Source organism: Balaenoptera acutorostrata, chromosome 8, assembly GCF_949987535.1.
Source record: "Balaenoptera acutorostrata chromosome 8, mBalAcu1.1, whole genome shotgun sequence".
In the NCBI taxonomy this organism is placed as follows: Eukaryota; Metazoa; Chordata; class Mammalia; order Artiodactyla; family Balaenopteridae; genus Balaenoptera; species Balaenoptera acutorostrata.
The window spans coordinates 93,192,663-93,219,739 of NC_080071.1; the positions used below are offsets into that span (position 1 = coordinate 93,192,663).

At 57.2% G+C, this 27,077-nt stretch overlaps 1 protein-coding gene across 7 annotated transcripts in view; it reads right to left on the reverse strand.

The window, feature by feature from the left end:
• The window catches only part of HDAC4 (histone deacetylase 4), a 291,648-nt gene that overhangs the window by 186,674 nt on the left and 77,897 nt on the right, over positions 1 to 27,077 (reverse strand). Inside the window, exon 1 of one of the 7 annotated variants that reach the window (XM_007184839.2) lies at positions 24,021 to 24,144. The exons of the other annotated variants lie outside the window; for them this stretch is intronic. The gene's annotated coding sequence lies outside the window, so the exon portion shown is untranslated. Of the gene's footprint in view, positions 1 to 24,020; positions 24,145 to 27,077 lie in introns of those variants that run through there. 7 annotated transcript variants of the gene reach the window in all.

The following is a 27,077-nucleotide window of genomic DNA, read 5'->3' on the forward strand; positions in this document are numbered from 1 at the left end:
GCTACGTAAGGGGCGGGGAAGACGCAGCCGCCGCTGCCTGCCTTGGTTGGTTAACGTCCCAGAGGAGAGGAGGCTTGACGGACGAGCAGGAACCTACCAGGTGACAGGTGGGCAAGCTCCTTCCGGGCAGACGGAGCGGCACGTGCGAGAGGCTCAGAGAGCGGCGATGGGGGCCCCGCAGGGTGTCAGGGTGGCAGATGGGGCGGGAGGGCCACACGCAGTCATGAGGGACCCTGGATGCCCTCCTCCGCAGGTGGGGAGAACCAGGGACGGGCCCGACACAGGAAGCCACCCAACCCGATGCTGGGAAGATCACGCTGGTGGCAACGCAGAGAACACCGGAGACGGCAGACCAGGGGGCAGAGGCTGCGCTGGTCCCATGTAGACGGGGAGGCCTGACCCGCAGCACTGAGGGGGGCCCGGAAGAGGAGGAGAAGGCGTGAAAAATGTCTGTTAGCAAAGGAAACCAAGTCAGCTGTACTGCCAGGGTCTGCCCTGCTTCCTGCATCCTCTCCCCTCTGTCTCTGGGGCAGGGCTGTCAGATCACAGCTCTGCCCACCTGGACCCCAGGTCTCTAGTGCAGCAGGACCAGGAGGGAAAGGCAGCCCGAGGGTTCTGCACGTCCGATGGGCACTGCCATCTCAGAGGCCCCGGTGGCTCCCACAAGGCCATGGGCGCCTCCCCCAAACTGATTCATGACTGATGGAGAGAGAAGGCCCTCCAGCTGGAAGTGAGGCCACTCCACGGACACGGTCCTGCTGCAGAAGGGAACTGAGGAACAAAGTCTGGGAAGGGCAGAGCGGGCCTGGGGCCCGAAACCATCAGTGCACGGTCAGGACTGAGGGCCGTATCCACTCTCGCGACTTCTTTCACCAGCTCACAGGACACCCCAACCCTGACCCGAACCCCTGCACACACGCCCCGCTGGCACTTGGGGACACGTTCAGGAGTCAGCTCTGCGGTGCCCTCCTGCTTCTCTGCGGCCTGTAGGCAGCAACCCCCGGCCCCGGGGACCCCGTCTGCCCCTGCAGACGCACGGGACTCTGCACTGACGGCATTCTCGGCCACCCTCCTTCCTCGCTGTTCGGGGCCCCGTGAAGGCAGGGCCCGGGTGCCGCCACCTTGGTGTCGCCATGCTGCCCCTGCCCAGGCACAGCAGGGGCTGCACGATTGCTGGAGGAGAAACAGAAGAAATCGCACAGGACTTCCTCTGCGTGGTTAGCGGACAACCAAGCTCCAGCCGCTGACAGCCCACCTCCAGCATCTCGGCTGCTCGAGCTCCCCCAGAGAACGGGCACCGCAACTTCTTTCCTGTTTCCTGTCCCCTTCGGCCTTCCCACAGACACAGGGGTGGGACCAATGCGGGGAGGGGAGGTAGGCAGAGGAGGGGGGGGGTCCTCCAGTCCGACCCAAGTGGGCACAGGGGCCACACCCTCGGCGGGGGGCAGGCCAAGCGGAAAAGAGCACATTTAAGGTCTCTGAAACGTTGACATCTCCAGCACAACTGTGACCCACCTCGGCCCCCATCACACATCCAAAGGCAAATTTCTTAACATCCTTTATGAAATTTTATGAAACGCTCCAAAGCAGGGACCTCTGTTTCTGGGGGCGTTTCTACTCACCCACCGGGCCTGTTCGGGCACCTTAAGAGACCCCCCAGGGGCACACAGCCAGCTCGGCCTGAGCACCCTGGCCCACTGCTCCCACCAGCACTGGGTCCTCGGACAGAAGGCCCCGCTGTTTTCCCACAGCGATGCCATCAGGCCAGGATGGCCTGAAGTAACACGAGCACTCAGGTTCTCCAGTCTGGAGGACGCAGAATAAATAAGACAACTCTTCTCCCAACAGGCCCACCTCCACACCCGACTCCGCTCTGGCCGAGGCCACCTGGAGGCTGCGGGGTTTCTGAGAAATCAGTGTGTGCTCACCACCGGCTGCAGACCGTTACGTCTTCAAACCCTCCACGACAGATGGGAAAGAAAGAAAAAACAGATCAGCAAGAGAGGGTCAGGCCCAGGGGCCAGGAAGGGCACGGCTCAGTTAACTCTGCGTGAGCTCCTGGCAGGGAAGGAGGCAGGGGGGTCCCCAAGAAGAGGTGTCTCTGCGACCAGAAGCATTTAAAAAACACTTGACAATCTAATTTGCAAAGAAAAATGCTTAAGTACAGAGACATATCTCGTAACACGTATCAAAGTAACTCGCCAGGCTTGCTTCAACTTACCTTCTAAGAAGGTTCTAGACCCTTCCTCAAACACTTTGGCAGCAGTCTTCCTCTTTAAACAGAAAAGGCCATGATTCAGGGGCAACTGCAGAAACCCGACAAGAAGGGCAGAGCAGGTGTGAGGCCACACGCCCCCCGAGGCAGGGAAAGACGCCCAGAGGTGCCTTCACGACAGCAGCGGTCCACCTGCACTGGGGCTCTCCTCCAGATCACAGGACTCTGATCTCAGAACCTTGTCACATTCAAAAATAGCCTTTACTTGCAAAAACAAAGTCATGATTTGCAGTCCCCCATGAGACTTGCCCCTTCGAGGCCCAAGCCTGAGATCTGTGCCTGCAGAGGTGGTGAAAATACCCAGTGACTGAAAAAGTGAACTATTAATGATTCGGTGAACAGACTGTCTACACGGCACCAAGCTACAAGCTTATACTCAATCCCTTAATCCTCATAATAAACGTCCGAGGTGGGTCTTATTATACCCATCTTACAGATGAGGAAAGTCGAGGCTCAGAGAAACTAAGTAATACTCCCAATAGCTAAGCAACAAAGCTGGGGTTCAGACCTGGTCTTGCTGACTCCAAAGCCAGTCCTGCTCACTGTTCCAGCAGAAACTGGAGTCCCCTACCCCAGACGGAGCACAGAGGGAGATGGCCCAACCAGAGGGTGGCGCATGGCAAGCACAGGGAGGAGTGAGCCTGAAAAAGAAACAGCATCAGCAGCAGCAAAAGCAGCAAATCTCCATGCAGCCACCCTGTGCTTGACAAAGGCTTCCTGCGAGCAGGTGACACGCAGGACCTGAAATCGGCCAGGCAGCCGGGCTGCAGGGGAGAAGTGGGAAGACCCTGAAGTGAAGGTGTGTCTCCACCCTCAGAGCCGGGCTGCGTAACTGACCGGCGGTATTCACTCTGGGGAAGAGGGCCAGGCCCTCCTGCAGCGTTGTTCCACACTTTGTGGAGGGCTGTTTACAAATGTTTTCAAAGAAACCAAAAGCTGTGAGTGCAGCGCTTCTGAGTTTCCCTCCCCACGTTCCAGAACCACTAACGATGGTCCGTGGAGAGTGGGCGGCCCCCACTCAGGAGTGCCTCACTGTTACATGCACCCAAAGGGGAGAGGACCCTGGGACCCTCTCCCCAAAGCACCCTTGTCTCCAAGAACTCTGGGATTCCCGGCTTGTCAGCTAAGGAACTGGCCACACCGTGACGAAAGTTCTTAACACACCTGAGACACAGCCGGCTCTGCTTTGTCAACCCTGGAAAACGTGTTGGTCCAAAAAAAAAAAGCATCTGGAAATTTTTACTTTACATTGTCTCCTTTGTGATCATGCCACTAACCCCCGAGGCTGGGACAAAGGCCAGAGGCCAGCGTGCCACGCCCTCCTGAGACGCTCAGCCAAAGAAAGCCAGCCTTGGACCCTAAACGCCTTTGTCCCGCGTCCCCAGGATGTGGAAGGGCACAGAGCTGCTTCTGGGCAGCGGCCTGGGTGAGCATCACTAAGCCGAGCCCGCTGGTCCCTCCGAGAGGTGAGAGCACGTGATAGATGACACAGGCACCACCTACAAAGGCCCGACAAGGCGGCCTCACAGCAACGTAAGAGGGTGGGCGTGACCCAGGAGGCATCCCCCAAGGTGCCCACTGTTACCAGTGACTACACGAGTCCTCCAAGTTTTGTCCCTATGTGTGTGTGTAATGTTTTAAAAAGGCACGCTTTCACCCACGGGAGTGGTCCACGTGCAGGTAGGCCCAGAGGCGGCAGCTGAGGGCAAGGGACACTCGCAGCCCGGAGTCCGCGGTCCGGAACCTGACGGTGAACGAATGAGTCGAGATGATCACAGGGGGCAGAGAGCCCCCGGGAAGCGGGCTGCAGGGGAGCAGATAGGGGTGCGGCCAGGGAGGCGTCCCTGGGAGCTGAGATTCAAGCTAAAACCTGAATGCAGGTGAGTCCTCAGGTGTCCCTGCAGTCAGGAGGGAAGGGGTTCCAGGCAGCCGGGGAAAAGGCCCCGAGGCCAGGAGCGCTGCGCTCCCCAGCAGCAGGAAGCCTGGTGGCTGGAGCGGGCCAGGCAGGCTGGAGTGACAGCCCTCGCCAGGGCGACGGCCGGGAAGTCACCGAGGCCATGTGAGAAGGGGCCTGACCACACCTGGGCGTCTGCCATACACGCAGAGGACCCGAGGGCGGGTCAGACAGCAATGCACCCCATAACCGGGAAGCGTGGTCTTCAGCACCGGGCACCTCTGTTTGTGTGTCTCAGTGCACTTGGCCGCAAGGTCCCGTGATTTCAGTTTTACGAGGGCCGTGCTGGGCAGTCGGCTCTCGAGAGACGGCGGGGGCAGCACCTGGCCACCCCCCACCCCGGGGAGAAAAGGACGGAGGAGCAGGTGGGCCTGCAGAGTCTGGAGGAGGAGCCCCAGGAAGGGGGCACCGAGTGCACCTCGGGGTCGGGGAAAGAGAAAGACGAGAGGCGTCTCCTGGACTCGTGGCCTGAACACCTGGGCTGGGGACGGGGGCTCCACGGGGACGCCCCTGCCACGGTGTGGCCGCGATCGCCCAGTGGCAGCTGCACACCAGAACTCGTGTGAACTGTCCCACTATACCAACACCTCTCGGTGTCCACTCTCCCCTCCTCCTCGTCGTGGGAAGACCAACGGAGGGGGACCAGCAGGGAGTCCCCAGGAGGGGCCCGCTGTAGTCAGGGGGTTGGGGACCCTGAAGGTGACTTCAGGGAGCTGACAGGGAATGGGAGACGAGGAACCCTCCCTGGGGGCAGCTGGGTGCACTCTCCGTGGATGTGGCCTGAGGGTCCTGGGTTCCCCGGACGCAGCGTTAGTAATGACTAATGAACCACAGGGATACGTTATCATTAAGTGAAGTCCATACTTCGCTCAGGTTTCCTTGGTTTTCCCCTAATGCCCTCTTGCAGTCCCAGAACCCCACATGCCATTTAGTCATCACCTCCCCTCAGCCTCCTCTGGGCTGTAATGGTTCCTAGTACGGTCCTTGTTTTTGATGACCTTGGCAGTGGAGGAGTACGGGTCAGGTAGTTTGTGGAATGTCCCTCCGTTGGGACTGTCTGATGTGCTCCTGATTGGTCCGGGGCTGTGTGTTTAGCAGGGAGACCACAGAGGTGAGTGCCTGCTCCCGACAGCATACCAAGGATGGATACGATCACTGTGATTTTCAGAAACCAGAATGTAAATAAAAACACTAAGTGTCAAAACCTGTTGGCTGCATGTCACGCTGTATTTCAAGGACACGTGTGACTTATCATAGGAGGAAGGCTGAGAATTAGTGAGCTGCATACTCAACAGGAGAAGTTAGAAAAGGAACACAGACAATACCCAGAGCAAGAAGGAGGAGGAGGAGAGCAGAAATGGTAAAACCTATTACTAACAGCTAAGCAAGTCAAGTGTCAAAAGTTGGTTCTTAAAAATTTAACAAAGATGAATCAAAAAGAAGGATATATAATGTTTGAAATGAAAAAGGGTACATAACTACAAATCCAGCAGAGATTCAAAAAGATAAGAAAATATCATTGAAAAACTCCATGGCTATAAACATGAAAATGTCGATGAAATGGACAAATTGCTAAAAAACTAATTAACACTATAAGAATTAGGCACTCAGACTACTAGTAACTATTCAAGATAGTATAACCAGTAGGTAAAGATCAACTGACCAAGAAAACATGAGCCCCCAATACTCTGAGATAAATTATTCTTAACTTTCAAGGAATAACTCATTCTAGTCTTATACAAACTCTTCCAGAGAATGAAAAAGTATTTGACATTAAAAAAGGAAAATTACAGGCCAATACAACTCAAGAACACAGAAAACAAACCTAAAGTACTACTAAACCTAATGCAGCCAGGTATGAAAACAACAGTATTTACCAAAATCAAGGTGGACATATTGCAAGAAGTCAAGGGACGCTTGACAGTAAAAAATCTGTAGGTGTAATTCAACACATTGAAAAATTAAAGGGGGAGCCGTACGATCATCACAGTGGGTTCAGTGAAAGCACTGAGCTCCCGAAACACAGTCACCCATCCTGAAAAGGGAAATCTACAAAAACCTATGGCAAACCGGCACTCAAGTTGGGAAATGTCAGAAGCCTTGCCTTTAAATGTCAAGGACAACAGAAGGAAGCCCAGTTTCTGCTCCCATTTGAGGCTGAGCTGGGATCCTCAGGCAGCACAGGCAGACAAGGAAAATAAATACAGTCCCTAGAAGACAGAGGCAGAACCGTCATCTGTCTTCACCCACTGGACACAGGAGCCCACGAGCACCTGGAATGACGTCCCAAGGTCACCCAGCCCGCCAGGGGGGGCCCGGGACTGCCACCCCTGAGCCGGCTCTGCCCGGCCTCTGAGAACGCCCCCTTCATACACTCAGTTCCCTGCTCCCAGCAGGGGTGCACAAATCCACCCTAACGCCTGCTGCGTAACCATCCTTCAGATTACTCCAAAACCCATCCTCTCCGGGTTCACCACTTGTGATTTTTAAAAAGCATCCATCTTTATTCAGCATTGTAGCTTTAGGTAAAGTGAACAGGGCTCTGTCAGCTACAGAGAAGGCGTGTTGTTTTCTAATCAGAGCACTCCAAACAGAAAAAGCTATCAAGAGTTAAAAATACAAGTTTACACTTACCGACACAGTCTCTTAACTTAAAATCTCAAACGTATCAACGACCTTTACTAAATTTAATGCATTATTTCTTTTCCAAATGAGAGCTAACATTTTCCAAATTATCAGACCTGCCCCGTACTCACTTCCCTACCTTCTGAGTCAACTTCTCAACTGTAACAAGGTCAGACTATGGGGACACCCAGCGCCACGGACGTGGGACACTTAGGACCCACAGGCAGCCCGTTTCACCTGGTGAAGGGCAGCGGGTGGTAAAGGGAAGAGCCGGAGTCTTCGATGTCACCCAGAAAGTGATGGGAGGGACCCGGACGAAGGACTCGGAGGACTGATCTCCAGAGCACGCGGAAGGCCAGGCAGGCAGGGCAGGCTGCAGCAACGGAGGGCGGCCCCCCCCGCCAACACACACACACACACACACACACACACACACAAACACACACACGGCTACATTAGTCACCACGCTGTTTCTGCACAGCCACTGGGGAGGGGAGGGGCGGGAGGAGGAAACACATCATTCATTCAGCAATTATTCATTGTTCAGGGAGGACTGGGGTTGAGTTTTTTACTTCAAGGGTTTTATCCAGTCATGACTGATGAAAACCGGAAAAAAGCAGCTCAGAAGTCCCGCTTACACCAGGTGGTGTCACACAGGACAGGGCCAACCCCACGTTCTAACAGCACTTCCACATGGAAACCCATGTTCCGAACAAAGAAAAAGCCCAACAGAATCATCCCAAGGCCCTGCTGGACACAGTTCTTATTGTGAAGCCTATTTCAAGAAGGTTGTAGGTCATCGCCGCCTGCCAGAGCTGGCCCGAGCCGGCCAGGGCCAACTGCGGGGCGGGGCGCGGGCCAGGCCCCAACAGCTGTGACACCAACCGGGCCTGCTGAAAATAGCTGGGTGTTTGTTTATGTCGCCTGTGCTGAGAGCGAGCCTCGTAGCCCCTGGGAGGGGGAGCGGGGCGGAGGCGGGGCCTGCTGGGGCGAGGGGTCTGGGGGGACACGCAACCAACAGTGGGGACGTCGGGCATGCGTCACCAGATGCGTCCGTGGAGCAAGAGGAGGGCTCGGGAAACGACGGAATTCAACGGCTGCCTTCTGGAACCGTGGGTCCGGGGCGCCAGCGTGCAGCAAGGTACGGGCGGGCCCGAAGCCAGCCTGCCGCCGAGACCTTCAAGTGAAAACAGCTTTAGAGGACAACCTGCAATTAACACGGGAACAATTATCTTCCTAATTTAGGTTAATTCCTACTTCACAGCGCCGGTTGGCAGGTGGGGAGGCAGCCCTGGAGACATCTATGTGGGTGCTTTTCGCTTTGTTCTTCCAAGTCCACACGTCTTAAATATCGTAAGGAAGATTTCCAGCATCCGCCAGCACCTTCTAGAAAAGGACCTGAGCTCCAGAGAGTCGGTTCAGCTCTGAACTCGGGGTGGCTGCATTTGCATGAGGAGAGAGCCTTGGGTCAGAAGAGCTCCTACTGGCACTGGCACTGCTCAGTCCTGGGTCTGCAGCACCCCAAAGGATCCCTGGGCAGGAGTCTGCTCTCGGGGCCCAGACCAGCCCTGGAGGGCAGGAGGGGCTGGGCTCCCACAGCAGTGGGGCAGGCGGGCAGGGCCCTGGATGCGGGCACTGGGTGGGTGCAGAGAGCCCTGGTGTCCAGGAGCACCGGCAGGGCCTTTCCAAGGACACCTGTGCAGATGGCCCCAGGCCTCAGCACAGGCACGGCGAGGCCCAGAGGGCCCTGCCAGCCGCGCAGTAAACCAAGCGCTCTGGCTGCTCTTCTGTGGTGAGAACACAAACCCTTTCAGCACTTGTTGTTTGTCTGAGCCGTGACGCAGAGGCTGTCAGAGCACCTGGGATGAGGAGGGTGGTGGAGGGTAAACACCACCAGCCCGGAGCAGGGCGGAGGGGCACCAAGCCAAGGCATCTGATGGGCCGCCTGGACCAGGAACCCCCAGCACTAAAGCAGAGCGGCCCGGGGCCGTCAGGGTCTGAGGGGTACAGCTCCCCCGCCCCCTTATTTCAAATGCTTATCTTTAGTTCCAGAGGAGCAAATAACAGGATCCCACCTGTTAAGTAAAATAACGGGTTGGTCAAATAACATGTGTAATTCAGGACCACCCTGATTTTCCACTCACTGGTAGCAGTGAGTTGGGGGGGTATGTAGGGAAGATACTGGTTCTGTTTTTTTCTTTCTTTATTGGGAATAGGGGAAGGACGGAGGCAAGCTCCCGGGAGCCAGGGGCCATGGTTCCTAGGGATTTGGGGTGGCAGCCCCCTTTAAAAGCCAGCCCATTAGCACTCAAAGCAGAGACCACTCAGGACCCTAGGCAGGAAGTGAACTTTCCAACTTTAGTTACCACCCAAACAACAAACAGGAGGCCCACTAGATGCAGTTTTACCTTTTTTTTTTTTTTTTTAAATAAAAAGGAGTGGGGCTTCCCTGGTGGCGCAGTGGTTGAGAATCTGCCTGCCAATGCAGGGGACATGGGTTCGAGCCCTGGTCTGGGAAGATCCCACATGCCACGGAGCAGCTAGGCCCGTGAGCCACAATTGCTGAGCCTGCGCGTCTGGAGCCTGTGCCCCGCAACGGGAGGGGCCGCGATAGTGAGAGGCCCGCGCACCGCGATGAAGAGTGGCCCCCACTTGCCGCAACTAGAGAAAGCCCTCGCACAGAGACGAAGACCCAACACAGCCAAAAATAAATAAATAAAAAAAATAATAATGATAATAATAAAAAGGAGCTGCACATCGGTCTAGAAAGAGAACGGGGCTGCCCACCTGGCCAGTGGCAGCTCCCTGGTGTCCTGGGGTCCCGTGCTTCCCAGGAAATGCTGGTCCTGGGGCCACCACCAGTCAGCCTCGGAAGTGGCTTCTTTCTCGGTGCTCCCTTCTTCTCAGTCACCCTCAGACCCACTCTTCCCCGAGAGTGTCCCTGGAGAGGACCAGGAGCTCCCTGGGCTCCAGGCTCCCTGAAATAACAGACTAGCGCAGGCTCCTTTAGAAGGACCTCTGCTGGGTTTTAGACTCCAGGGCCTGCCTTCCCGGCCAGATTTTCAGGTGAACAAGTGTAAACATCCTGTAAGACCCTGGGTTCCAGAAAACCCTGTTTGATAAGTGCTGCCCTGCCCTCTCCAGGTGGATGCGAACCCCGGGGGCAGCTCCCACCCACCACGGGGGAGGCGCAGGTAGGGTCCCCAACTGGCGGGCACACAGAAAAGCGGGGCTGGGTGGGACCTCAGACACAGGGGCCTTGGCCGCTTAAGCAGTGCGGCCCTACCTCTGCACTCAAAGCGGGTAAGACTAGCCCAGGCGGGGCAGGGCCTGATGACAGCAGAGGTGTGGAAGGACCACATAGAGGGAGAGGGTCAAGACGAAGCTGCAGAGGCGCAGGAGGGCACCAGGGCACTCCCGTGAAGGGCTGGCCCCGTCCCTCCTCCTGAAGCGGCCCTCCGCCCAGCCGCCCGTCCCTCGGGCCCCCAACCTGCACTGAGACGCCCAGACACAGGGTTCGGGCGTGTGTCCTAACGCGTCTGAGTGGACGTCGTCGTGAACACCTTGAAGGCAAGGACACTGGCTCCATCCTTCCCCAGAAGACCTCAGTGCGAAAACACTGAATTACAAGCACTTGCTAAGCACCTGCTAGGGCCCCGGCAGCTAAAAGTTAACAGGAAAACACTAAGTCTTCCAGGCACAGCAAGAAAAAGGAATGCAAGTTGACTAGAAGTTGTTTCCGGAACGAGCTGGGCCACTCAACGGGTCCCCTGCCCCTACCCCACCCTCCACGTTCCGCCACACGCAGAGCAGACCCTTCTCAAATGCAGGGGTTTGGGGTCACATTGATGTGCTCTGCCACCCCCCCGACTCAGACGAGGACCACTAACCACACGGGGGCCGCCCGAGGGGAGGTGAGCGAGGCCGAGGCTGGGGGCAGGCCCGTCACGGGGGGCCTGTCCCTGCTTCCAGGGACGATGGCAACCCGCCCATCGGCTCTGCATTTCGGAAGGGCTCTCCGGCAGCCGTGGGAGGGGATGGTGGGAAATCCAGAATCTCTGTGCCTCCCGGTTGAGAGGCGGTGGTAGCCACGGCACAGAAAAGGCAGAGGGAGGAAACAGGTTTTTAGGAGAAGGACAGCTGCATTTGGGAAACTGATGAAATGTCAAGAGTGGAGATAAAGGGAAGAGTCCGACCAGGCCAGGTTCTGGTGGGTGGGGCTGTCTTTCCTCGGGGCGGAGGGACGGGGGCGAGGGGAGAACAATGGTGGGGAACAATTAGGGGCATAGAGCTGTGTCCACGGGTGCCCCAAAGCCCACCATGGGCGAGGCTCGGGCCAGGCGCAGGGCTGGACACGGAAGGGAGCGGCCAGGGCTGAGCCCGCCTGGGAGCAGGGGCCGGAGAGGGCGCGTGGGCAACAGCCTCAGAGGCGGCGCTGCTCCGGCCTCGGCTCCTCCGTGTCTTCCTCAGGGACACCGTGGGCACCACTGCTCAGTCCTGGTGACACCGGGCACCAGGGCAGGGGGCCAGAAAAGCTCTGCTCCAGTTCTTATTCCACAATCAACCTCCAAGACTCTCCACGTCCAACAGCGGAGAAAGCGTCAGGCCGGCTCCGGGGCGACACCCGTCAGCACAACTCACACCCCCGACCACTCTCGAAGCGTGCCCTTGCCACACGGAAACATCGTTACAGCAGCGTGTGAGTGCAAGGTGCACGCTAGCACAACTTTACCGTCATCAAGAAGCCAGCCTGTAGAAACACCAGCACATGAGGAGGACGCAAGAGAAGGGACTGGGAAGAGCCGTGCCCACGTGCTCGCAGCGGTGACCGCCGGTGACCGGGTCAGGAGAGGACGGTGAGGGACCTTCCTCCCCGTCTGCAACTACTTTTACTCTCTTACAAATTTCCTAAAATAAACAGTTCCCACCTTTACGATTAGAAAAGAACAAAGCATCATTGTTTTTTCAAAAAGAATGCACTTGTCATAATTATTTTATAATTTGCTGCTTCCTTTCACGCTTGTACTTGCCTAAAGCTTTTCTGTCTTGTGTCTAGTTTACTGTTCCTGTTGAGTTTCATTTTAATTCTTAAATAAAATGTCCTCGCCCAAACCAAGAGCAACAACAAGTCACTACTGACGATTCTCCTGCATGAACAGCCACCTGTATTCCCAAGGCCACCTTCCTTCCAAACCAGGTAGGGAGCCGGGCAGGAATCGGGAACCTGGTGGCCTACGTTCTCTTTCTAAGACACTTCCCTGCTCGGCCGCAGACTCACACTTCACTTACAGTGGCTTCTCACGGGGCCCCTGCCTCCAAACTTGCTCTCAAGTCAGAGACAGGGGCTGGAGCTCACAAGCACGGACCCTGATCTCACACAAGAGAGACCCGAGGACACAAGCACCCTCGTGCCCCATTCTACAGATGACACCGCTGAGGCCCAAAGAGGCTGGGGGCTGCCCCAGGCGCCCGGGAGGGGCAGGACAGCAGCCTTGCGGGAGCCTAGGCGTGGGGACGCCAGCACCTGCCCCGGGCACTCCGTTGGCACAGACGGAAAGGAAGCACGTCCGCAGATACGTGTCACACGCACACACAAGCACACACGGCACGCTCGGCCACAGGTGTGCCTCGGGCACGGAGGAGCCTTCCTCCTCAGCCCCGGTGCAGGGTCCCTGCCTCACAGCCACGCAGGGCAGGCACGCTCAGCCCCCATCCCGGAGCACCACTGCCCGCTGGCCACCGCCCACTGGTTTCTCCTGGTTTCACTGGTTACTGTCTCTGTATTCTAAACGCAGATGGCCGGCTGAGTGCTGACACTCAGCTTCTAAGGGTCACCACTTTTCCTGGGGCCTCAGATACCCTGCAGGGCTTCCTGGGATCAGGGTCACAGCACTGGCTGGCATTTACGAGAACCCTCACTGTTTTTTTAGGACTTAGCATTTATCTGATCATCTCTGGCTCTTTTTCTTGAACATCAGTCATTAAAAAAGAAACCTGGGCAGGACTTCCCGATCCACCTGGGGACAGTGAAATGGGTGTTCGTCACACACCAGACTGTGTAGATGCACTTCACGGGGCCAGGGTGGGTCGAGGGTGGAGCACAGGAGTCAGGGTTCTGTACCTGAACGGAGGGGCCTTTGGCAGAAGATACATTTAGAAAATACTGGATGAATGGCTAAACTCGCTCACCAGGCCTGTCTACATCAGACTATCTTGGAACTATATGCCCTAATTTCCCCTGACATTCAACATTTGATTATTCTTGTCAAAGAAATGAAACAGTAATCTCGATGGCTTCCAAAAGATGTTCCCGGGGGCACAGGAAAAACAAAATAACAAAATTATCGCTTCTGTTTATTTTTATATTTTAAAAAAGGAATTAGCGTTATGCCACTCAGCATAAAGGCTGAGCTGCGCCCTCACCCGGGTCCCTGTCCAGGGCATAGGGAGGGTCCCCTGGAAGCCAGGGTGGGAGCATCGGATGGCCCTCCGGGCCTGGGTCCCCTCCCGGCCTCAGGGGCCTGACCGAGCCACACTGTTAGCTCTGCAGGAACCAGGGTCCAGGATGAGCAAGCAGGGGGGCATCTGCCCCCTCAAACTTCCCATGAGCGGCAGGCGCTTTCCCCAGCCTCTGAAATGGGGACTGGGCATCCGGAGCTCCACGGACACAGTGGTCTGCTCAGAGAACGGGCCTTGGAAGGAGAACGCCACCCTGCCCGGGAGCTGTGCCTGGCGACCCTGGCCTCTGGGGGGCCAGAAACCAACCTCATTCATGAAGTGAGCTCGGCGCAGGGGCTCAGGCGACCAGAGCTCGGGCTGAGGACCCCCTTCTGCGGCTTGGGGCGCAGCAGGGTCACGAGCTGACCCGCAGGTGACGCTCTCGGCCTTTGTCTCTGTCTGGTTCACCGACGTCGTCGCTTCCGACACGGGACAGCCCAGTGTTGAGACAGAGGCTCCGGAGTTGCGGCCCAGGCTCTGCTGGTCAGGGCACGCGATCACGAGCCCTGGGTCCCCGCACCGTGCCTGCAGCTCCCCTAGCTGGAGGGCAGCACCTGCGCCCGGGCCGCATCCTCAGCAGCTGACGCAGCTCTGTGGCCCCAGGTCGGGCGAGCGTCACCCAGAGCCGCCCCACAGAAATCCCGCTACACCTCGGAGACACCGGCCACCATGGCTCCAGGCCTCGCTCGGGACAGCGCCTCCCGGCTCGAGCCCACCGGACACCGGCTGGGCCAGGCCCGCTCAGGCTGCCCCACCTCTGACGCCCCAGACACCAAAAGAGGCCTTCGGGAGGCTGTGTTCATCCTGCCAGGACTCTGGAGAAAGCTGAGACCCACGGAGTGGCCGCTCCTCCTCTACACAGAAAGGTCAAAGGTCTTCTTCCAAGCACGGAGCGGCCGTGGGCCCGTCTCACAACCACCTCAAGGCCAACCATCGTGACCACTGCCACTATGCGTGCGTCTACCCCGCGGCACTGCCGTCACGAGAAGATGCTGTAAAAAGACAGGGATTAAGGAAAATATGGAAGAGAGACCTGTGCATCCCGGATTTTAAGTCTGCTGAAACCATCATGGGTGAATGTATTCAATATATTCACACAGGATATTCATATGATTAAAAGGACTCAGCAGACTAAAGCGTAAACAAGAAACACCAAACCAAATACTCCTCCTCACCAAACGCCTGGAGGACAGCAAGCCAGGGGCATGGCGGGATAATGCCTGGGCATTCCGGAAGCGCAGAGGCTGGGACCCAACCCAGGCTTCGTGACTGGTTTGGCTGGTCCCCTGGACGAGCTGCGGCTGGCAGACCCCCGGGCATCACGAGGGAGGAGACAGGCCTCCAGGGCCCGACTCACAGTCGGGACCCATAGACACGACAGCCCTCACATCTCAGGGGAGACCCGGGGCCTCTTCAGCTCAAGCGTGTACGCACTGCAGACCCACTAGAGCCGAAGCCCTTTTGTCACCGTCGTCCCTCGAGCTGCCGAGTCCCCGTGTGCCAAGTGCTTCACGGGAGATTCCTCGTTTATCTGCACAGCACGTCCTCGTTCTAAACTCTGCTTTATCTAAATCCCAGCGAGCCAGTGGTTGAGAATCTGCCTGCTAATGCAGGGGACACGGGTTCGAGCCCTGGTCTGGGAAGATCCCACATGCCGCGGAGCATCTGGGCCCGTGAGCCACAACTACTGAGCCTGTGCGTCTGGGGCCTGTTCTCCGCAACAAGAGAGGCCGCGACAGTGAGAGGCCCGCGCACCGCGATGAAGAGTGGCCCCCGCTTGCCGCAACTAGAGAGAGCCCTCGTGCAGAAACGAAGACCCAACACAGCCATAAATAAATAAATAAATAAATAAATAAATAAATGAATGAATGAATGAATCAATCAATCAATCAATCCATCCATCCCAGCGAGCAGCACGGGGATGGGCAGCACAGACTCTCTGCCACGTTGGACAAAGCCCTGAACTCACAGTCGCAGCTCACGTATCCGGAGCCGACACCGGGGAGATCATCACGCGTCACCTACAGGGGCTGGATACGGCACTTACCTTAATAAAGCAGAACGTCCCTCTTGGAATTATTGTCATGTGATTGCTAAGAATCTCTCACAGACTTAACCGTGTCACACGATGAATAACATGCTTTACTCAAAAAAAAAAAAAGACTGTGTCAGGAAAATCCCCTTCTTTGTCAAATATTTAAAAATTGGGATTGAGTGGCAGCCTGCCGCCGTGACCAGTCCCCACACGCCAATGCCGACACATCAATGATCCATCTTTCTTTCTTTTAACGGTAGAAAGAACAGCCACCGCCAAGCACAGCTATTTCAGGCAGGGGCATCGAATGGCGCCACGGGAGCACAAAAGGGGCCAGAAGTTATCTCAACAGCTTAAGAAAAACACGTGCATGGCCTGGTCCCAGGCAGACGCTCTGGGGATCAGAAAGGAGAAGAGGCGAGCGGGGCTGGAGGGTGCCCTTGGCCACACGTGTGCAAGGCGAGGACGGCTGCACATATTTACTGGCACTGACGTTTCACAGGCTGATGACCAGCGTTTACTTACTGGCTAAGTCACTTCCAAACGTCCACACAGCAGCAGCAGATGAATCCCTGAGGGAGAGGGGCCCAGGGTGGGATCATGGAGTGGGTCTGTCTACACTGATGGCTCCTTGTGAGTTTCCAGACCCTGGCCTGAGAAAGCCCATCTGGACACCTGTCGGCCTGCATGTCCAGCATCCCACCCTGCTCGAGCCGCATGCTCCCGGCTGTAACCCGAGAAGGACGCACCGGCCAAGCCAGGCCAGTGACGGGACACAGCTGAGGACGGAGCAGATGGGAGGGGAGGGGACCAACCGGGGGGAGGGGACAGAAGAGTGGGTGATGCCGCCTCGGGGCTTCCGCAGTTGTGTCCTGTGAACTTCTCCCCAGTTCCACCAGCGACCCCCCCACCCCGGCTTCTGTTGCACCACTGAGGCCAGATGAACCCCCACCCCAGAACGGTGAGTGGCCCTCTCGGCAGCACAGGACTTCCACTGCCCCACCTTCCAAACAGCCTCGAGAAGGGGCCTAAACTCAGTGACCGCTGCCCGGGCTGCTCCCGTCAAAAGCGTCCCATTCCCACACAAGCACCCTCTTTTTTTATCCCCACCAGGAAATTCAAAAGGAGTAAGCCTTGTACCTTCAAGTAGCTGAACAAAGCCCTCAGCCTGGACTGTCCCGGACTGCGGGAGCCACCAGCCACCTGGGGCGACTTACACGGAAACCAACTACAATGAAATAAGATGTAAGACTTGGCTCCTCGGTCGCACTGGCCACATTAGAGGCGCTTGATGGCCACACGTGGCTCATGGCCTCCATTGCGGAGCTGAGGTCACCCCACCACGCGGATGTCCCTGATCAGAGGCCCGAGGAGGGCTCTTCTTTACAAAGCTGTCTTTGTACCAGTGTCTCTCCTCTTCCTCCAGGTGAGCACAAAAAAACCCTCCCAAGAGGACTCGACTCTGTTTCGGCAAATGTGGTTTAATCCGACTGAGTTTTCCTGCCAAATGGACGTGAAAACACAGAAGTGGGACCAGCACACCTTCGATGCCCAGCAAAGCTCTGGGAGCCGCCACCACGCCCAATCCCTCTCCAGTCCTTACAGAGCTTTCCAGACGGCCCTTTCCCCCTCCTCCCTTTTCATGATTGCTCTCTGCTTGATGGTGGGAGAAACGAGGGACGGGAAAAGCACAAAGCCCACTTCCCTCATCCCGCCCATCTGCACCCGGGCTGTCCCGGGACTGCAGGGCCCAGTCTCCACAAGCAAGGGCCCTCGCTCTGGGCGTCCCCCTGCCCTGGGAGCATCCCTCCAGGGCTGCTCCGCTCTCTTCCCAGCCCCAGGGCAGAACCAGCCCCTGCACCTGAGCCCCTCAGGCAGGCAGACACCCAGCAGCCCTCGTGGGAGGCGACCTGTCTCCTACCACCACTACCTACCAGCCGAAGGCACCCTCTGGAGAAAGGAGCCCCCCTCTCCCCGTGCCCTCATTCCGAAAAGTCAGCCCCCCTTCCAGCCTCCATCAGAAACGGCCGTCAGCTCAGGGGTGTGTTCCTACGGTCTGTGAGTTTCTCACTCCTGCGGGATGTTCCTTCTGCCTGTTTGGCCCAAATGTGACCGTCCTCTAGCTGCTCTTAAAGTAGCCACGAGTCTCCAGGGCGACGCCACCCTGGGCCCTCCACACTGGCCGGCCCTCGCGTCTGAATCCTGCTGACGGCTTCATCCGTTTGTTTCCTCGTGAAAAACGCTGAGAGGAAGACGGAGTCATCGCCACTGTGCGAGTGCAGGTGAGGCTGCTGGATGAAGCATGTGACCGGGGCTTGTCCCTCCGGCAGAGGACGGGGTGGTCCCAGTGTCCGTGGTCATGCCCACCAGTGCTTCACCAGAGCGTCCCGCTGCGTGTATAGGACAAGAAGGCTGGTACCCCGAGCGGGGAGAGAGAAGGAGCCCGAGTCATGGCCACGGAGACAGAGGGGTCCTGATGGGGCACCTGGAGGCCAAGGCAGCTGGGGAGGGAGGGACCCTCCTCAGTGTGCAGGACGCCGGCCAGGCCTGTCCCCCAGTGTGAGGCCCAGCCCTGGGGACAGGAGCGAGGACAGACATGAGGTGGTCTGAGGACTGGGCTCCCAGGAAGCCACCAGGGCTTGACGACTGGGAAGAACTGTTTCTTTCTTTTTATCTGTTCTAATGTATTTATTTTTGTCTTTCTGCAGTGCCTGTTAACGATTCACTTCCTCTCAATGAGACCCGGACTCCACTGGAAAGGGGAATAGTTCCCATCCTATTGCAATCAATGCCAAGCAACTCTGGCAGGGCCCGTGGGGTGCGGGGCCCGAGGGGTGCGGGGCCCTGGGCTGAGGGGTGAGGGGTCCTCGGCTGTGGTGCCCTGGGGTGCGGGACCCTGGGCTGAGGGGCCAGCCTATCCTAAGCACACCGTGAACTGGACAAGCATCAGTGAGCCCGGGTTTGCAATTCTGTTTATTTTCTCACTCCAGCTGTTTTGCTTTGTTCGCCTCTTGAAATCGCTTGTCATCATAATGTTTTCAGCTTTTTTAACTCACAGTTGAGAAAACCAACCCGTTGCGTCACTGCCTCCACGATCTTCTCATCAAGTGAAAGCTTCCAGTCGGCCGCGAACGCCATCCGAGTTACCGGCGCAAACGGCTCATCTGTAAACTGCATACCGGAGCCCCCAGAGGCCTCATTCCTCATTCTTAAAAAGAAGCTTCAGCGGCTGCGTGTCCGTCACAGAAGCGGGACCTGCGCTCACCCAGCCTCCGGGGCAGGCCCGGGCCCCCGTGTTTCTGCCGGGAACTCTGGGAGCCCCCCCAGCGCCCCGATACCCAAGGTCCCCTTCCCCTGGTGTCACCATCAAAGTCCAACATCAAGCCCCCATCGCGCACCCACTAAGGACGTGTGCGCCCCTGAGTCCGAGGCCTTGCAGGCCCTCCCCACCCGCTCCCACCTCGGCCCCTCCCTCACTGAAGCACCCAAGCACCACTGCGACCAGATGGCCTGCACCCCAGCCCGGCCACCCCATCGGGGACAGCTGGCCTCAGCCAAGTCTGCTACCTGAGCTTGCCTCACACGTGAATGGGATCAGTGCGGGAAAGGCACACAGTGGAGCCGGAGGCCTCAATCCCCGCGGCCCGGCGGGAGCCCGCCAGCCCAGCACCTGGCCCAGGAATTTCAGTACCTGCTGTGAGGATCACACAAGCTAAGCCATGTAAACGGGCCGTGAGCATGAAGTGATACTAGGTGGTGGCCAGGTGTCACTTTCATTATTAATAATTTGAAAAAGCAGATTAGTGCACCAGGGCCGGCTTAACTCCCAGGGCCGCCATGAAGCGCAGATGGAATAACGTGACGGACGTACAGGAAAACATCACAAAAACTCAGGATGAATTAACTGTTCAAGTCCTTTAAACGTCCCGCTCCTTCTAAAGGCTGTTGTAAAAGGGGAGCTGGGCCAGAGGCAGAGTTTTGCACAGAGGACGATGCCCCCTTTGCCAGGCCCCGTGAACACCACTGGGTCCCGTCAGGAGGCCCCAGGAGTCAGGAGCCCACTGGGCTGCTCCCCGGGCCTGCCGACACAGGGGATAACTGTTTCCTAAACCACCATTTAATAGGGATTAGGAAGGACAGTGAGAGCTTCTACCCTCAAGTGGGAACAGGATTCCAAGGGTTATCTTCTAAATTAGCAAAAAAACCCCAAGCCCTATAAAAACGCAGATGTCTTGGAGGCAAGGTCTTCAGGGTGAGCCGCCTGGCCCAGCAAAGAGCATTCGGGGTGGTCGGCTGGGGCATGTTGGGGCCTGGCCTGCAGCCCCTCTTCTTAGCAAGACCTTCGCGTGGGGCAGCACACGCTGAAGGCAGTAAGGGGTCCTGCAATCAAGGGCCGACGATAAATCGATCTGGTGGCACGGATACCGCCACGTTCATCTGACTGTTAGTTTGCTATGTTTTCTAACTGCAATGGCAACAACCGAGTAGTTGGTTCTCCCGCGTGCTGCAGTCTGTCGGTTTCTCAGCGCGGGGGCAGACACACGGCACACGGGCAGGCGACACGGAATGTGGCAAACCTTCGTCCTCATTACGTTTTCGGGGTGATGGCGGGAACATTCCTCACTCCTTCCGCCCAACAGCTGTGCTGCGCCTGCCTCGGTGGCGCGCCGTGGGTCTACGTCCGCTTTCCTGGGGAGTCCGAGTGCCCCCCAAAGGCCATACCGTGGGAGCATCCCCCCCCCCCCCCGCACTGGAGCCGCTGGCAGGACGACCCTGCTTCTGCCCCTTTCTCTGGAGAAGCCGCTCTGTCAGAGCCTGGAAAGGCGCAAGGAGCTTTCTCACTTTTATTTTTGTTTCTTTTGTATTTTTGTATATATAACACTATTTCTGCATGATCTATTTTCAAATGAGAATTCCAAAATAACTTCTAGAAGTTTCCAGATTGGTAGGCAGAATAAATAAAAACTTCGTTTGGTTTTCAATCATGTTCAAATTATTTTCATATGTGCAGCTTAGTTTCATTTAGTTACTAAATTCTAGCCATCTCTTGACAAAAATGGACCAATGAAACCTTTATCTCCAAATTTAACTATATTTATAGACACACACACACTTGAATTTGTACAGATGACTCTTCAGCAAACACTTATCTGACGCCCTTTTATCTAAACACATTTGGGGACACAGCTGTCACTGCCCTCAGAGGCCATGAAGCTAAGCAACCTTCAGGCTGACCCTGCAGGCAGCAAGTATACAGAAATATGCAGATGAATGAACAACTGTGGGTAAACTCGACAGGACAGTAATTCCCCACAGCGGAAATCATCCGTAGTCTTCTGGACTGCCCGGCTTACTGCGTAAGGATTTAAGTAATTATTGGGGGATTCAAGATCTCAGAATGCTGCCGACTGCAGTCAGTCCTGCTTCTAGGAATTGACAATGGGTCTGCGGTCACATGGACCCCGGTTCTTCCCCGGGAACTCACTTTTCTGAATAACCCCCCGATTTCCACTTGTTTTCCTCGTCTCCCATCTCTTCACGCATGAGAAGGCAGGAAAAGCTCAGCACTCGGGGTGACTCCCAGGGCCCATCGGTCGGATGTGAGCCGCTGACCCGGGTCCCGAGGTCAGTGGTTGCAGCTGCGGAGCCGACTTCCCGATGGGCGCGAGGACCTCAGAGGCCACCCTGGCCAGGCTGCTCACTGAGTGTCGCCGCCGAGGCGCCGAGCGCTCGACTAACACCTGCTGGAAGGCCACGCGCTCCTGTGGAACACGCGTCTGGGCCCCGCGCTCGGCCTGTCTTACAGCCACTGAGGCCGCTCTGACCACACTCCAGCGTCGCAGCCTTCACGATTCCATGCACAACGTATGCTGGAAAGCATGCTCTTCACTTAAAACAAGCCATAGGACACCTGCTCAACATCAGGGCAGCGTCCCGGCCCCCAGGAGTCCCCATGGGCCTGGCTGACAGCGGGACAGCAGGACCGAGGCCCTCGGGCACAGCAGAGCCTGGCCCCAGTGCCCGCCTAGTTTTAAATGGTGACTGGGGGGTGGGTGTGGGCAGTGAGAGCCAAGGCAGGGCCCCCATCCCCCAGACGACAAGTGGGGACGCAGCCTTGCTTCCCACAGAGCCCCACGCTGGGCCGGGACTGTTCAGTGAGAGAACCTTCTGGAAAGGGCTCCTGAGAAGCACGGGATGTCACGAGCCCGGTGTGATGGGGGCAGCAGGGGCCACGGGGGCTGCAGGACCGGGGGTGGGCCTGTCCGTGTCCTCAAGTCCATGCTCTGGCCATCAACACCCCAGAGAACACTCCAAGGGCCGAGCTGTCAGGGTGCCCCTTTTCAGGCCCGGCCCCGGCACAATCTGCTTTCTTTTGGCCTCAGGTGCTCAGAAGGGTCTGGAACCCTGACACGAAGGAGGAGAAGGGCCCTGGGCACAGCCCGGGTCCCGGAATGGGCTCAACGCCCTCGGCGTGGGGGCTTTGCCCAGAACCCTCCGGGGAACAGGGCTACTTTTAGAAGTATGAAGAAGGGGTCACATTTAGAAAAAAAGCCCCACAGAGCCCAAGGCCAAGATGACAGCGGCCTCCCAGTGATGCCCAGGGCCACTGCTGGGACCTGGGGTGAGGGGCCTGGGAGGGCAGAGGGCTGGACAGCCAGGTACTGGGACCCAGGGTCAGAAGGACACGTCCTCCGCATCGCTTGGGCCGCCCCCGCTCGCATCCACAAAACGCACACCGCTGCTCCGTAGCCCCGTCACCACCCGTGACGCTAAACATGCTTTACTAGATGGTCAAAGGGCAACTCCTGCTTGAGAGAATGATTTTAGGAGAAGTTCTACTTACTCAGATAATTTTCTGACAACCACATCTGGCCGGCCAAACGCCGTCGGTGGATTTTTTTTCAAGTTCTCTTTTAGAACAAGCAAAATGGAATAAGGATGTTCGAGTGTTTTACACTTTCTTCCCAGGACCCAGATTTAGGAATTGCTGCCCACTCTTCTACAGCATCCCACTTCGTCAACATCAGGATTCCTGCCCTCATTTCCGATGTTCACACGCTGACAGCATGGAAGGCTCAGCAGCAGGCGGCCCAGTGAGGCCCCTCGGCCACCCGGATGCAAGTGGCCGCACAACGTCCAGGCCCTGCCTGGGCAGGACCCCACTGTGAGACGGCCTGGGGGCAAGTCATTCACCCTCTCTGAGCCTCAGTTTCCTCATCTGTGAAACGGGGGTCATAAAAAGCACAGATCTCCCTCGACTTTCAATGGGGTTACATCCTGATAAACCCATCCTACGTTGAAAATATCATCAGTTGAAAATGCACTTAATACCCCTGACCTACTGACCATCACAGCTTAGCCTCATACCTTAAAGGTGCTCGGAACACCTACGTCAGCCTACAGTCGGGCAAAACCATTGAACACCAAGCCTATTTCACAGTAAAGTGCTGACTGTCTCATGTGATTTATTGAACACCGTCCTGAGAGTGAAAAACAGAACAGCTGTCAGTGTATCGGTTGTTCACCTGGTGATCACGGGGCCGACAGGGAGATGCACTGCCCCGGCATCACGAGAGGGGATCAGACCACATACCACTGCCCAGGAGAGGCACAAAACCCAAAATTCAAAGTACGGTTTCTACTGAACCCGAATCACTTTCACACCATCGTAAAGTTGAAAAATCTTAAGTCGAGCCATCTTAAGTCGGGGACCATCTGTACCTAATTTTATAGGTGTTCTGAGGACTATGTAAGCAATTTCAACACACTTAGCACAACCCAGCACCCAGAAAGCACTCCAAACACTAGCTGTCATTTTATAGACATGAAAGTGAGGACCCAGAGGGGGGTCCGTACTCAGGACTAGAGCAGCCAAAACCCCTCTGCGCCTCAGGGGGACGGTTTCCTGGACACAGTGCAACGCTGTAACCTGAGTGCCACTCGGCACGGATTTTCCTAATAAGAGTGTAACACTTCCATGAGGCTTTAAAGCAACCCAGGAGGGAAGCTCAGAGCCAAGAACCCCAGGCTTGTTTCCAGAGGGTCTTCATAGAGAATTCTCAAATCCGCAGATCTCTCTGGAAGATGAACTTTCAGAAAATACCAATAACAGAGATATTTTTGGTTGTTAGGCAAGGGTAAAAAACCACCATCCACGGCCAGCCATCACTTCCAGCGGGGGAAGCGCTACACTTCTGATCCAGGTGAGTTTGCTTTTCATATTTCACAGGGCAAAGGTCCGTGTCCACGGTGCGGGCCAGGTGGAGGTGGTCAGCAAAGCCTCTGGGTGTCCGGGAGGGACCAGGCCGGGCAGGGGCTGCCACCGAGACACCCAGAGTTGGCCCCCTGACCCCCCCTGCCCCGAGAGCCCCCGGCTGCCAGAGCACCCCCCAGCCTGCGCCCCACCAGGCTCTCTAGCCCCTTCCCAGCCAGGGGCGGACGTCCTCCACTCTCAAAGCCAAGCGGAGCCAGCGCACGTGGAGGCCGCTCACCCCTGGTGGGTCTCGTCACTCCAGGCGGATCCCGGGGAGCGAGTCGCCGGGTCTCCCAGAACGGCTGTCACAGAACTGCGCGTGGGAAGCCCTTCACGAGCGTCTCAAGAAAGAGTTAACCGCACGGCGTCTGTACGGTACCTGCCGCCAGGGCCTTTGTTTAGAGCCCAGGAGCCCCTCCAGAGCCGGTCCTCCCAGGGCACCGGGCCTGGGTCGGAGGAGAGAACGCGAGCGGTGCCGCCGCGCTCCCCGACGAGGAATTCACGGCTCCGCCCGACATCTGGTTTCTATTTCATACCCGTGCTGTCACATTACATAACAAGCAGATGATATGCGGGGTCACTGCGGACTCGGCCGGGACGCCGTTTACACTCGGCCCGCAGCCACCAGACCATGGCTGGCACTGAGGCCGCACATCCCAGCTGAACCCCGCGCGTCCCAGCTGAACCCCGCGCGTCCCAGCTGAACCCCGCGCGTCCCAGCTGAACCCCGCACACCCTGCTGAAAACCACACCGCCTGGCCAGCGCTGGGGCTGCAGGGATTTCAGATCTCACTCTCCTCGCTGCGGCAGGGACCTCGGACGTAACTGGGGAAGAGCTACTTCAGGGGCAACATCCCACAGGCCACGGGCACGGTTTAGCTGTCAGATAGGCACTGCCCCGGGGAGCCTGGGGCTGGCTGAGGAAAGGCCTTGAGCCCCAAGGTCAGAGCGGGCTGAACTCCACCGGCAGGGCTGGCCCTCTGCCCCCACCTGCCCCCTGCTCCTGCGTAGCCTCGTCTGAGAGCGCTGGACGGAGCCGCTGGCCTGAGCCGGTGGGCAGGTCCCCGGGGAGCGGTGCCCACTGGCACTACCGGTGTCTGACCTCCGGCTTCATCTCCGCAGACCGCTCTCTCCAGGAGGCTGAGCCTGGGCAGGGCCACCAGGCAGACCTCAGGGCAAAGGCGACAGTCACCGGTATCCGCCACCACGCACTACGCAAACAGCCACCGAGAGAGAAGGAATCCCCGCCCGGTCACACTGCGAACCCATCCCACGATCGTCTCTGCAAGAGGCGTCAATGGTGTTTACCTATGTTTAAAAAAAAAATCACACAGGCACGGGATGAACTGTCTGCCTCCTAATATTTCTTCCAGTTCAAGAAGAGTAAATTCTATTTTACAAAGAAAATAACAGAATCCCCCAGAGTGGGACGGGTGCTGGGCAGCCGGAGGCCAGAGCTAGGTGGCCTCCCCCAGGGCGCTCTGCACACCTGGGCGCCAGGACGCCCGTGCTGGCACTCAGCAGCCTCCGCGGCATGTGAGTAAGGATGACTGCAGCCATCAGCACACTGGCTTTGCCCTGTGTTGCAACGCTTGGCACCGGCGCACCGGGCAGCATGTGTCACGGGTCACGCAGAGAGCAGCATGAAGCGTCCTCACGGGCGTCAGCTGTCTCTGTCCACAGACATCTAACACCCAGGGCTGCTTGGGAACATCCGGGAAATGGACAAGCCTGAGTGTTACCAGCAGGCTGAAAATGACAGCCTCTCGAAATGGAAGACACTGAGGACCGAGGGCCTGGGCAGAGCGGCAGCCCCCGACCCGTGCGTCCAGGGCTGGGCTCTGTGCTACTGCACAGTAAGGGACAGAGGGGCGCCCGATGGGAGAGGACAGCCCAGGCCCTCCAGGTCACACGCGAGACTCAGCTTTTACAGAACTTCATGCTTTTGTTTTAAACGAACATTAAAAAGCGTATTTTAAACTGCATTTTCATGCAGAAGCCCCCTGCTGAGACTCTGTAACACAGCACAGATGACGAAGCAGCAGCTTCCCCCGGGGTGATGTGCTGGGGGAGCTCTGGCAGGGCCAGCCGGGTCCCACAGGTGCTCTGGGCCTCCCTGCAGGACCCAGAGCTCAGAGATGAGCGAAGATGCCGAGGTTCCCGCAAGCGCTAAACTAACGTGGCGGGGAGACAGACAGAGAAGACTGACTCCCGAGAAAAGTCTCAACGAAAAATCCGAAGTCACGAAAATCAAAACCAGATATTCTCAGCCGACATTGGAGGGAGCTCAGCAATAAGGTAAAATCATCACCATCAAAGGCACCACGATGCCAGTGCCCACTGCTGGCCTGACGCTCGGCCACTGCAAAGGAGGCCACGCAGGGCGCCAGGCGGACAAGGGCTGGACACCAGACCTGGCAGGCGAGCCCGCGACGCAGAGGGGCCCGGGGCTGGGGGCCGCTCCCCAGGGCCTCAGCCGTCACCCCCTCCTAAGTGACCTCAGGGCCAGGGTCGTGACCCCTGCCCTGGTCTCCAGTCCGCGAGGGGCCAACAAGGAGGACACTGTCACCACAGCTAAGAGACACCACCATCCCTCCCGCAAACAGCCCTGAGGGACCTGCAGGCCTATCTCCTCAGACTGTGCACGCCCTGTGTGGAACGCAGCCACTGAGGGGTCAAGCCCATGCTTCATATTTTGCCCTTTCTTCTTCAATTATCTGAAGGAAGGCCAAAGCCAGATGGCAAAATCCTGGAGTAAAAATGTCCCCTACTGTCCTCACTCTACAGCAAAACACTAGACTGTGACTTAGTTTTGTTAAGAAAAATGAACCGCACTACTGCCACACGGGAAAGCCAAATTCATTCTTTTCTTTGTGTGTCCAACTAAATTAAAGCCTTCACGTTCACCTTCCATAAAAAAGGAAAACAGCCCCTAAACAAGGACCATGCGCTTCACCAACACGGCCCAAAGACGTGCAGCTGATTTCCTGTGACCGCCCCGGGCAGCCTCCCCGCGGCAGCAGACAACAGGGATCGGTGCTGGTCCGTCACTCTGTCCCCCAGAACGTGGCCTGGCCACATGGAAAGAGGGCTTCAGTGGAGGGCACGCCCTTGGTGCCGGGCCCAGGCTGACACGAGCAGTGACCTTGGGCAAACCGATTCCTTCTGGGCTTCATCTGCAGAATGAAGCTTTATGGTCCCTCCTGGTTCTGCACTTTGAGGAGGGATGATCTGATGGTCCCCTGTGCTCCTCTCTCTGGCCCTCACGTTACCCCCTCCAATCGGGGTGGGGGGCAAGGAGCCAAGGAGGAAATGTCCTGGGAAGATGGGGGTGGGTGGCCCAGTGCAGGGGGTGCCCGAGGGCCGGGACTAAAAAAGAAGCTGATGGGAAGAAGTTCCCTTGCTCAGGCTTGACCTCTGTACGTGGGAATGTGGA